The 10058-nt window shown below is 39.0% G+C and overlaps 1 protein-coding gene across 2 annotated transcripts in view; it reads left to right on the top strand.

Annotated features, from left to right (window-relative positions):
- Positions 1-3939: 3939 nt before the first annotated feature.
- The window catches only part of LOC143027838 (guanidinobutyrase-like), a 65008-nt gene continuing 58889 nt past the window's right edge, over positions 3940-10058 (top strand). For both annotated transcript variants that reach the window (XM_076189471.1, XM_076189470.1), the window contains exon 1: positions 3940-4170. The gene's annotated coding sequence lies outside the window, so the exon portion shown is untranslated. The remainder of the gene's footprint in view (positions 4171-10058) is intronic.

Raw genomic sequence — 10058 nt, 5'->3', positions numbered from 1 at the left:
ACTGTTATACTGGGAATATTTCCTGTATTCAAATGGAAGAGGTCCTGAAAAATGTGCATGCTCAAGGCTACATTTTGTCTGAACTGAAGATTTTAATTTCTTAGTGCCATTCCTTCGCCGCTTCGTTTCAGATAGTCTCCTAATTACTTGAGGTAATGGTGAATTGGGTTTCCTAATTATTCTCTTCATACGACCTAAGAAACTTTCAAATGGGAATGCAGAAAATGAATCAAGGGTTCCAAATCGCTGAACATCAGATGCCAAATGAATCAAATTGTGCACATTGTAGATGAGCATATTCCTACCATAAAATTTCCAAAATTGACTGACAAACATGAGGAGAAGCTCTTTTGCATACGCACAATGGCTTGTATGGTACACTGGACTTGATAAACAGTATATACTGACAAAGAGGAGCAGAAAATGTTTGTAAACAAACCCAGGGATGTTATTTTTTAGTGAAACTATGCCACTGTAAAGAAGGAATTGTCTGAACTCCGTGGCTTTCCAACGATCTACATCACTCAATGAACGGCATTTCCTTGGAAATTCACGAGGAATAAACGGATGAAATGAAATTAGTTGATCAGAGATAGCCTTGATATTATTTGTACCAATCCGACACTTGTTTGCAACGGGACCCTTCATCCAAAGCCATATAAGCCGTCTCATTACACCAAGATAAACGAGGTGCATTGGATCCAGGACAAACTGAGATACCATACCCAAGGGCAGCTGACACAAAGGTGACTGGATGTTTGTGTGGTGTTCGGGTTGTGCCATTTCCTTAAAACTTTCATCAGTACGCAGATCTGAATCTGTCAGAGGGAAAGTAATCTTATCTTTCCAAAGCCCACGCTGTGTACATCTTTCACAGCCATAGTAAGCAGTGTGTCCTTTAACCTGTTTTAGGTAAGATCGTGCTGGGCAATCACAGATAAAACAGGATATTTTAACTAATACACCCACTTCGGTTTCTGACAATGTTAGAGAAACTCCATGCTCTTCAATTTCCATCATTTCCTTCACAAAGTCCTCAAGATACTCATCGATTTTTCCAGGCTTTTCCTCCCCACAAAACAGGCCAATAATAAATGGAGGCGTTCCTCTTAACTCATCAATTTTGCCCAATATGGGCCAGAACTGTGCCCTGGAACTTTTAAACAGAGGTAAACCATCTATGTTAACTTGAATGTGAAATGTCAATGGGAGTCCTGAAGAAAAAGTGTGATTTTGGCGCACTGTCTCAGAAACTCCTTCAGCTATCCCAAAGTGGTAGTACTTCCCCCCACCAGAGATTTGTTTAATTGTATAACTTGTCTGTGTGCCAAGTAGAGTTCGGGGATCTTTGGGTAAATTTGGTAATGGAACTCGCAATATTTTTAACAGACTATGTAGAGCAGCATGACTGATGCTGAAGTCTGTTGCCCAAACAGCAAGTGCTGATTTAATCTCATCATCGTCGAGCTTTTCGTATGTTTCATTAATTTCATCGCTACTGGAATCCGCTGAAGATTTACCATATGAATACCAGCTATCGTATGAACATACACTTTGATTATCCTCGCAGTCGCTCTCTACATGTAGGTCGCTGACAGCAGACATATTTTCAGTGACTATCGACTCGGAAGGAGTGGCAATATGTACTGTGTCAGTACCAATGTCACTGTTAGGAGGACACTCATATGATAGTTTTTCGGCCATCCCAGTTTTCCCTTCATTCTCAATACCCTGAAAGTCAACGTAAACTTCGTCGTCTTTGGTATTGTCACCTTCATAATCATTTACCCAATTCTGAACATCTTGCAAATGTGCTAAAACATTCTTTTTGATATGCCTGCGTTGGGTCCAAATAGAATCACCTGAACGTGCACGCTTCATGTTCCTCAGTTTACCGGCAGAGACCAGATATATGTTTTATTTGAAAAACAAGGATAGACTAATTGCGAGCCTACTTTTTATGTAGGCCTACCTGGACAATTAGATAAAAGAAGTATAGGACTGTCTTAATTTATACGAGCCGGGAACAAAGCCCATGCCAGAAGTAACAACAACCAATCAAAAAGCTACTATACATGTACTAAGCCAAACACCACAAAAGGCAAAAAATTCCACCGGGCTTGCTAGGCCAACATTTTTATCAATAGGCGTAAATACGGTAGCCTATAATCATACACCAAACCAAAAACCATGCAATTTCAATTTAACCAGAGCCTCGATCTTATGCCCATGTATTGATCATTTAAAATACGAAAAACCTCAAGTCTGGGCCTACCATGTATAAGACCGCAGTACATAGACATGTACACATGTACATGTACTACATACTGCATACACATACACTGTACATGCACACAATTACAATACGCGCCGCCCCCACAGATTTTTGGACGCAAAAAAATTAATATTGTTATAAAATTACTAACACTTAATCAGAAATAATGCAAAAAGTAAGTTGAAGCACATATATACTATCTAATTATACAAAATTATAAATACACGAACACAGGATTGCACAGAAATTCACGAATATTTTGCAAACACAATCACATGGTGGAAATGATAACATGGCCGTCAATGCTTACAGTGTGGGTAATCCGCAGCAAAAATGTTGTAAAGTATTATTTTAAAACATTTCACTTGGTAGACTTTTAATGGTAAATAAAATATTTTAAAATAAAGTAAAAATATAACAACAAATTAAACTTTGTTAAGTTTTGCGCTGCTGGCAAATCTACCGTACCAGAAAGTATTTTTGGCGGGACATTTGAATCTAAACATGCAATTTATCAAGTCTGAGAAAGTGAATTCTTGTGACTGATCATTTGGTCTTAATATTAGGTTTGGTCGACAACGGCCTACAACTTAAATATAATGGCTATTGGGACGGATTGAGCATTTATGCAGACAGACAGCTTTTTCTGGCCTAAAGGCCCATTTTTTTATACTTTCCGATCAGGCCCAGATCTGATCCATATCAGGCATGCCAAATCAGATGTTTGCCTTGCGCCAGGGCCATATTTATCCTTCTGAAACACACCGCCCAACTTCCTGTTTGACGATATAAGCCATTTTGGTGCATTGGCATATTTTTCCAGGCTTGCTATAGTTGTGAAGAAATAAATCTGGTGACCAGATCTGCGCCAGGTCGATTTCATATCTGGCATGGCAGGCAACTAGAACTTTTTAAAAAAAATTGATTTTATATTTTTCTTTTATAAAAACTGGGCAGTAACCCAAATAAATAAATTTTGAAGCATTTAGTATCGCTACAAACATGTCAAAATTTGCTGTGGAACCAGATATAAATCAGATCATGTTCCAGACCTGGCATCATCTGGCCAGATCTTGCCAGATCAAGCCAGAAGTAAATCAGGTCTGGGCCAGATTAGCCTTGCTGGCTGGGTAACTATTTGAGCAGAAATAAACCTGTCAGCACTGTGTGTCACTCATGATGGGCCATAACTGTTCACAGTTCTCTGTGAGTTTCTGCGACCAACAGTACACACGGACAAGGACATATATGTAGAATATGTAAACAACGTCAAAAGAAATATCTGTTGTTCTGATGATTACGAAACTAAGAATTTTATTGTTTTACAGCCAAAGCACTTAAAACATAGTAAACAACTTCAGACCTTTCACAACGTGGCTAATTACCGATAACTGACACGTAACATTTTTCGCTTTGTCATAATCAAAATGTTTTTGGACTGCCAGAAATGGCCTGGCTTTTTTTATTTTTGTAGCCCTAAGGCATGTGCCTAGTTTGCCTTATGGTTAATCCGCCACTGCTTATTAATATATTTCAAAAGTACTTAGTGGAAATAGCCCCCTTTTATACACAACTATCATTTCATTTTCCTACGGACTTCTCTCCCTCCCCCCCCCCCCACACACAAAAGTCGATTCTGCGCGAGCAGGTTCTCTGTCGCAAATCATCCTTAGTCATTCTACATTCAACAGCCGTTAAGGATAGGCGTGCTTGGTCCAGAGTGTGTCCGTAGCCTAGATAAAGCACGGTATTTTAACGCTTTTGAAAACTCTTGCTCTAGGTGAAGATTTGTGTTAGGATTTATTGAATACATCTGTTCAAAACCCATCAATCTAAGAGAAGTGATACTCCTGAGGACATAGTGACACATTAGTCGTCGAATCATCGTTATTTAGGTACGTGGTGTATCGGTGTTTTATCCTTGCTGTACCATTACTGTTTCTTAAGTATTCTCCCCTGAATTAATCTGTTGGATTCTATTTTCCCGCATGCTCCTTTAAACTGTATTAGTCATAGTTAAACGATAGATATATATGCAAATAGCTTGTATGAACGGTTTCGAACTTCAAATTCGAATGCGGTGTGAACTCGTCTCCCACCCATGCTGACACAAGCACGTAGGTCCCTTTCCAATTATATCTATGGTTGCCCGTAGAATTTTTCACAAGGAGGGACAACATCGTTAACGTTCAGCATTTCTGCATAAAGTCTAGTTTCACAGGCATTTTTGTAAACATTGGTCACATTTACAAATCACGCGTTGTGAAATGCAGTTATACATCTGGTACTTGAACATTATTTGTCACTAATGCAAACTGCATATACAGCTAGAGTACATTTAATACATCATAGGAAACTGTAGCAACTAAGCAACCAATGAAAAAACTACAGTGATGGAATTTGCAGTGATGACCATCGTGATTGTTTTACCCCTACTATATACTCACATTTCCTTCACTTACCCACGTCCCATACTCCCATTTACTCCATGGAAACCAGACATCGTTCCAATATTTTATCAATCATTGGAAGGCAATTAACTTATATATAATTGATAACATTCTTCTATTCGGCATTTTTTTCCCAAGCACTTTTTCGCCTATTAGCCTCGTATGTTTAAGAGTTCTTCCTCAAATACAATCACGAACACACACATAAACGTACATCACACAACTACACACACACCGACTCGGCGGTGCAGTGGTACTGTTCTCGACCACTAATTCAACTATCTGAACTCGAGTCCCGTCCAGGGCAGAATGAATTTAGCATCGCTCCATTGCAAGCCGGTACTCCAACTCTGGTGGGCAAGGAGTTGGGTAGGTATGATAGGTTACTGCATTACCCGTAGATCGGGCCATATGAGTTCTGAGCTTTGGGAAGCTTAAGAAATTCAGAACGCATATTGGGAAAACTTTTTCAAAGAAGAGACACAGGTGGAAGAGAAATGGATGATCTTGATGAAAATTTATAATGGAGTGAATAAATACGTACCAAGACAGAAACAGGAAAAGCTGTACAATAAGTGCAGGTTCAGCAGAAGGTGCAGTGAGGCAAAAGATAGAAGAGATAAAGCTTTTAAAAGATGGAAAAAAGAAAAAATGGGAAGTGGCAAATATAAATCAACCTTAGAAATGAATATGTGAAAGTGTGCAGAGAGGAAAAAAAGAAGCTACAAAAAAGACATCATAGAAAAATGTAAAGATCAACCCAAACTATTCTATAGATATGTGAATGGTAAACTTAAAAATAAACAGGAAATGGTGAAACTATATCACAGAAATATAAAATATACAGAAGATTTAGAAATGGCTGAAGTCATGAACCACCACTTGAAGTAATTTTCACTAAAGATGAAATACAGCATTGGGATAAAGGAATTGAAATGTGATTACCCCTCATGAGGGAAATAACAATAACACAAAAAGAGATAATGGATCGACTAACGAACCTTAATGTCAGGAAATCACACGGCCCAGACGGAATTGCAAATTGGATGCTAATATAATGTAAAGAAGAATCAATGGACAAAATATATAACATAAGTTGCTCACCCAAAGAAGAAAAAATACCAAAGGACTGGAAAATGACAATATTATACCTATACATAAAGGAGGAAACAAGGAAGAACCAACAAATTACAGACTGGTATCCCTTACAAGCACTGTAGCCAAAATTTGTGAGAAAATGATGAAGAATAGATTGATAACAATATAATAAATCCGAGACAATATAATAAATCCGAGACAATCAGAATTCAGACGGGGAAGATAGTGTGCCACAAACTTATTCTACTCAAGACAATAAATCCGATAACAATATAATAAATCCGAGACAATCAGAATTCAGACGGGGAAGATAGTGTGCCACAGACTTAATCTATTTCTACTCAAGACTATCTTACGGCGTCCACTCAGCAACACACCAAGGTCTAAATATACAGGTCAGACCGTTTACATTCTTCTGCGCAGCTTCTGACGTCATTAGGCTGAGTCCATTTTCTCTCTGTGAAACACTGAAGAAAACTGTGAAACGCCAAGGAAGACAGGAACTATAATATTTTATATTATATATATATATATATATATATATTATATCATATATATTATATATTCATATATATGGACAGGAACTATAATATTTTATATACATTTATATATATATTTTATATGATATTAGTCAGAATATAACTAATTGCGTGGAGCGGTGCTAGCGAAGTCAACGTCATTTTCCAACGACGGACCAGCTTCAACTGAAAGCTATAGGACCCGCTAACCCCACTTTGAACAGCCAGGTGACGTTCACGGGCCCGCTGCGCCAACTCCCTCGAAATTCGGTCGGAAGTGGTTAGACCTTATATTCTTAGATCTTGCAACACACTTGCTCCACCGCTCATCATTCGTTCGCACCAACTTACCTGCCCAATTCCACTTCCTCTCTTTTAGTGCCTCCACAATATCTTTCATTTTAGTCTGCTCTCTCACCCAACTTGCTCTCTTTCGGTCTCTCAGTGTTATTCCCATCATTGATCCCTCCATTCTCCTCAGTGCAGTCCTTAGCTTTGTTTCCATCACCCTCGTCAGCTTCCAAGGCTCACACCCGTAAATCATTGCTGGTAGAATGCATTGATTGTAAACTTTACACTTCAAACATAAAGGTAGAGAGCCTCTCAGGACATGCTTTAGGAAGACAGTAAATATGTTTGAAAGATAGAAATGGAGAAATAATTAATTGTAGCGACAAAATGGTAAAAAGAGTAGAAGAATTTTACCAAGAGCTTTACTCGTCGAAGACCGTAGTTGAGTCAGCAAATTCATGTGTAGACGTTAGTAGTGTACCAGAGGTTACAAAGGAAGAAGTGGAATTTGCTCTAAAAACTATGAAACGTGGAAAAGCACCAGGGTAAGATGGTATATCAATAGATCTGGTGAAAGACGCAGGTAAAATAGTTCATATTAAATTAGCTGAGTTGTACACCCAGTGCTTACGTCAAGAAAGCGTTCCTGATGCGTGGTGCAATGCTATAGTGATTTTGCTTCATAAAAAAGGAGACCAGAAGGACCTTGGTAACTATCGACCGGTTAGCTTACTATCAAACGTATATAAAGTATTCTCCAAGATCCTTACAAATAGACTAAGTCAAGTTTTAGATGGAAACCAACCGAGAGAACAGGCAGGCTTTAGAAGCGGATATTCAACTCTAGACCATTTGCAGGCGATAAACCAACTAATCGAGAAAACGACAGAATACAATATACCTCTGTGTTTAGCTTTTGTAGATTACAAGAAGGCCTTTGACTCGGTAGAACAAATAGCAATACTAAACTCGCTACGCAAACAGGGTACAAACGAACAAATCGTAAGAGTTTTAGAAAAGATTTATGCGAAAGGTATCGCTATAGTTCGACTACATAAAGATATAGAAAAGGTCAAAATCGAGAGAGGAGTACGGCAAGGTGATACAATTTCACCCAAACTATTTACAGCTTGTTTAGAAGATATTTTCAGGAGGTTGAGTTGGGAAAAGAAAGGTTGGAAGATTAATGGCGAATATTTGAACCACCTAAGATTTGCGGATGGCATCATTCTTATTTCAAAAAGAGCAGAAGACTTGCAAGATATGCTGAGCGATTTTAAACAAGGAAAGTCTCAAAGTAGGTTTAAAATGAATATGAGTAAAACCAAAGTAATGTTCAACACAAAAGTTCAAAGAAAAGAGATTGTAATTGATGATAAGTCTTGAGGAAATTGAAGAGTATAATTATCTAGACCAGATGGTGAACATTACGAAAGATCATGATAATGAAATAAAAAGACGAATTACAATTGGTTGGAAAGTGTTTGGTAAGTGTGTATATAAAGACCTGGGAGTAATTATCTCAAATGACATGTCCCCTGATAAACAAATAAATAATATTGTCGGAGAATCTTACAACTTGCTGTAACCAGTAAAGGTGGCTTTTGCCTATTTAGACGAGGAAATTAAAAAATTACTAGTCACACTAATAAGGCCTAGACTACCAAAAAGAATACAAAGAAAATTAATGAGTCCAGAGGGCAGCCACAAAAATGGCCCCAACATTTTCAAACCTGTCATATGAGGAGAGACTGGTTAAATTGAAATTACCTACTTTGGAACAAAGAAGAGAAAGAGGCGACCTACTGACCATTTATAGAATCATGAAAGGCACAGAAATCCTTGATAGAGAGGACTTAATAAATTGGGATAAGAGAAATGCAAAGGGATATGAAAAGAGACATGGAAAAAAAAATTCCACACAGAGTGGGGGATATCGAACAAAACTGATAAAATAAAAGTGTGTGCAAAAACTATACACGAATTTAAGAGTAAAATAGAAATTGTGAGATACTAAGACAGGACACCACGAGCTTAGCTCCCCATCCTGTAGGATACTAGGTAAAAACACTCACTCACTTTTTCAGGATGTTTCACGATCCTTGCATATGTCTCTGTTCGTCATTTATAGTTAGGACACCGTGTTGAACTCGTAAGAAGATGGTCCTGAGTTCGATTCCTAGGACCCGCTGCGGGCTCTGTTACGTTGGTTTCCGACAGCCCTGGTCAGACGGGGATGCGACCCAACATCGGCCGAAGTATGATTATCATTTTTTTTATGCGATTGCAACCGTGGCTTCTGGACAACTGACATATTTATAAGAATAAAAAAATGCAAGAGACCACAAGGCCTCACTAGGCAGTTCCATGTCCCTTACCATCTGTCATTCCTATCCATAAAGTTGTCTCATTTCTTAAAACAACCCCAATTGTTTCAGTGCTCACTAAAGCACTGTCTGTTCCATTCGTTAACTACTGGTAGTAAACCAATTCTTCCCTACTTAAGTTTATCCAATTTCAAATACTTATAATTATATTTTCGAGGAATTTATTTATGTATTCAATAATTTACCTATTAGATTTTCTATGACTTTGTACTTCTGTATCAACACTTCTCTGAGGACTGACGTTTTGACGACGGTTAGGCTTGATTATCTTTGCAAGTGTAACGACGATAAGACAATCTCCCCAAGGTAATGTTATCGACAGGACCCGGTCGATAAGGTCGTGTCTCCCGCACTCTGTCAGGTCTTGTTCCTTCTGTCATCTTCCTTTCGTGTCTGACCTCTTACCCAGCTTGCCCTCATCCTGTCTTTCAGCATTATCCTAAGCATCGGTCTCGCCAATCCCTCACTCAGTTTGATCTCCCTCGCCTCAGTCAATATTGAAGGGATCAATGCCATATCTATGGGCCGGGCTAGTCGACATTCTCTTAAGGCCGGCCACACACGTGCAGTTTAAACTGACAGTTACAACTGTTCAGTTATAACTGTCAGTTTCAACTGACAGTTATAACTGAACAGTTGTAACTGTCAGTTTAAACTGCACGTGTGTGGCCGACCATAGACTGGAGCCTAAACTTAAAGAAAAAGTAAGAACTTTTACTATTCCTTCGATCTGCTGCCCACCTGGAATATCTATCACTTCTAGACGCCACTTCATCAGACTCATGATCTGGTAGTCGCCCTGGCCAGGCGGGAAGGCGACCCAACATCGGCCTAAAGACCCTGAGGCATGCTGCAAATCAAGATCTATATATACCAGGTCTAACCACTTCCGACCGAATTTCGAGAGTTGGCACAGCGGGCCCGTGATCACCTGGCTGCTCAAAGTGGGGTTCGCGCGTCCCGTTGCTGTTAGTTGATGTTGGTTCGTTTTACGGGCATGTCGCTGCCTCCGCCCGCACCGCTCCACGCAATTAGTTAT

This window comes from Oratosquilla oratoria, chromosome 8, assembly GCF_046742065.1.
Source record: "Oratosquilla oratoria isolate Oo_2021 chromosome 8, ASM4674206v1, whole genome shotgun sequence".
Taxonomy (NCBI): Eukaryota; Metazoa; Arthropoda; class Malacostraca; order Stomatopoda; family Squillidae; genus Oratosquilla; species Oratosquilla oratoria.
This window is presented reverse-complemented; position numbering and strand designations above follow the sequence as displayed.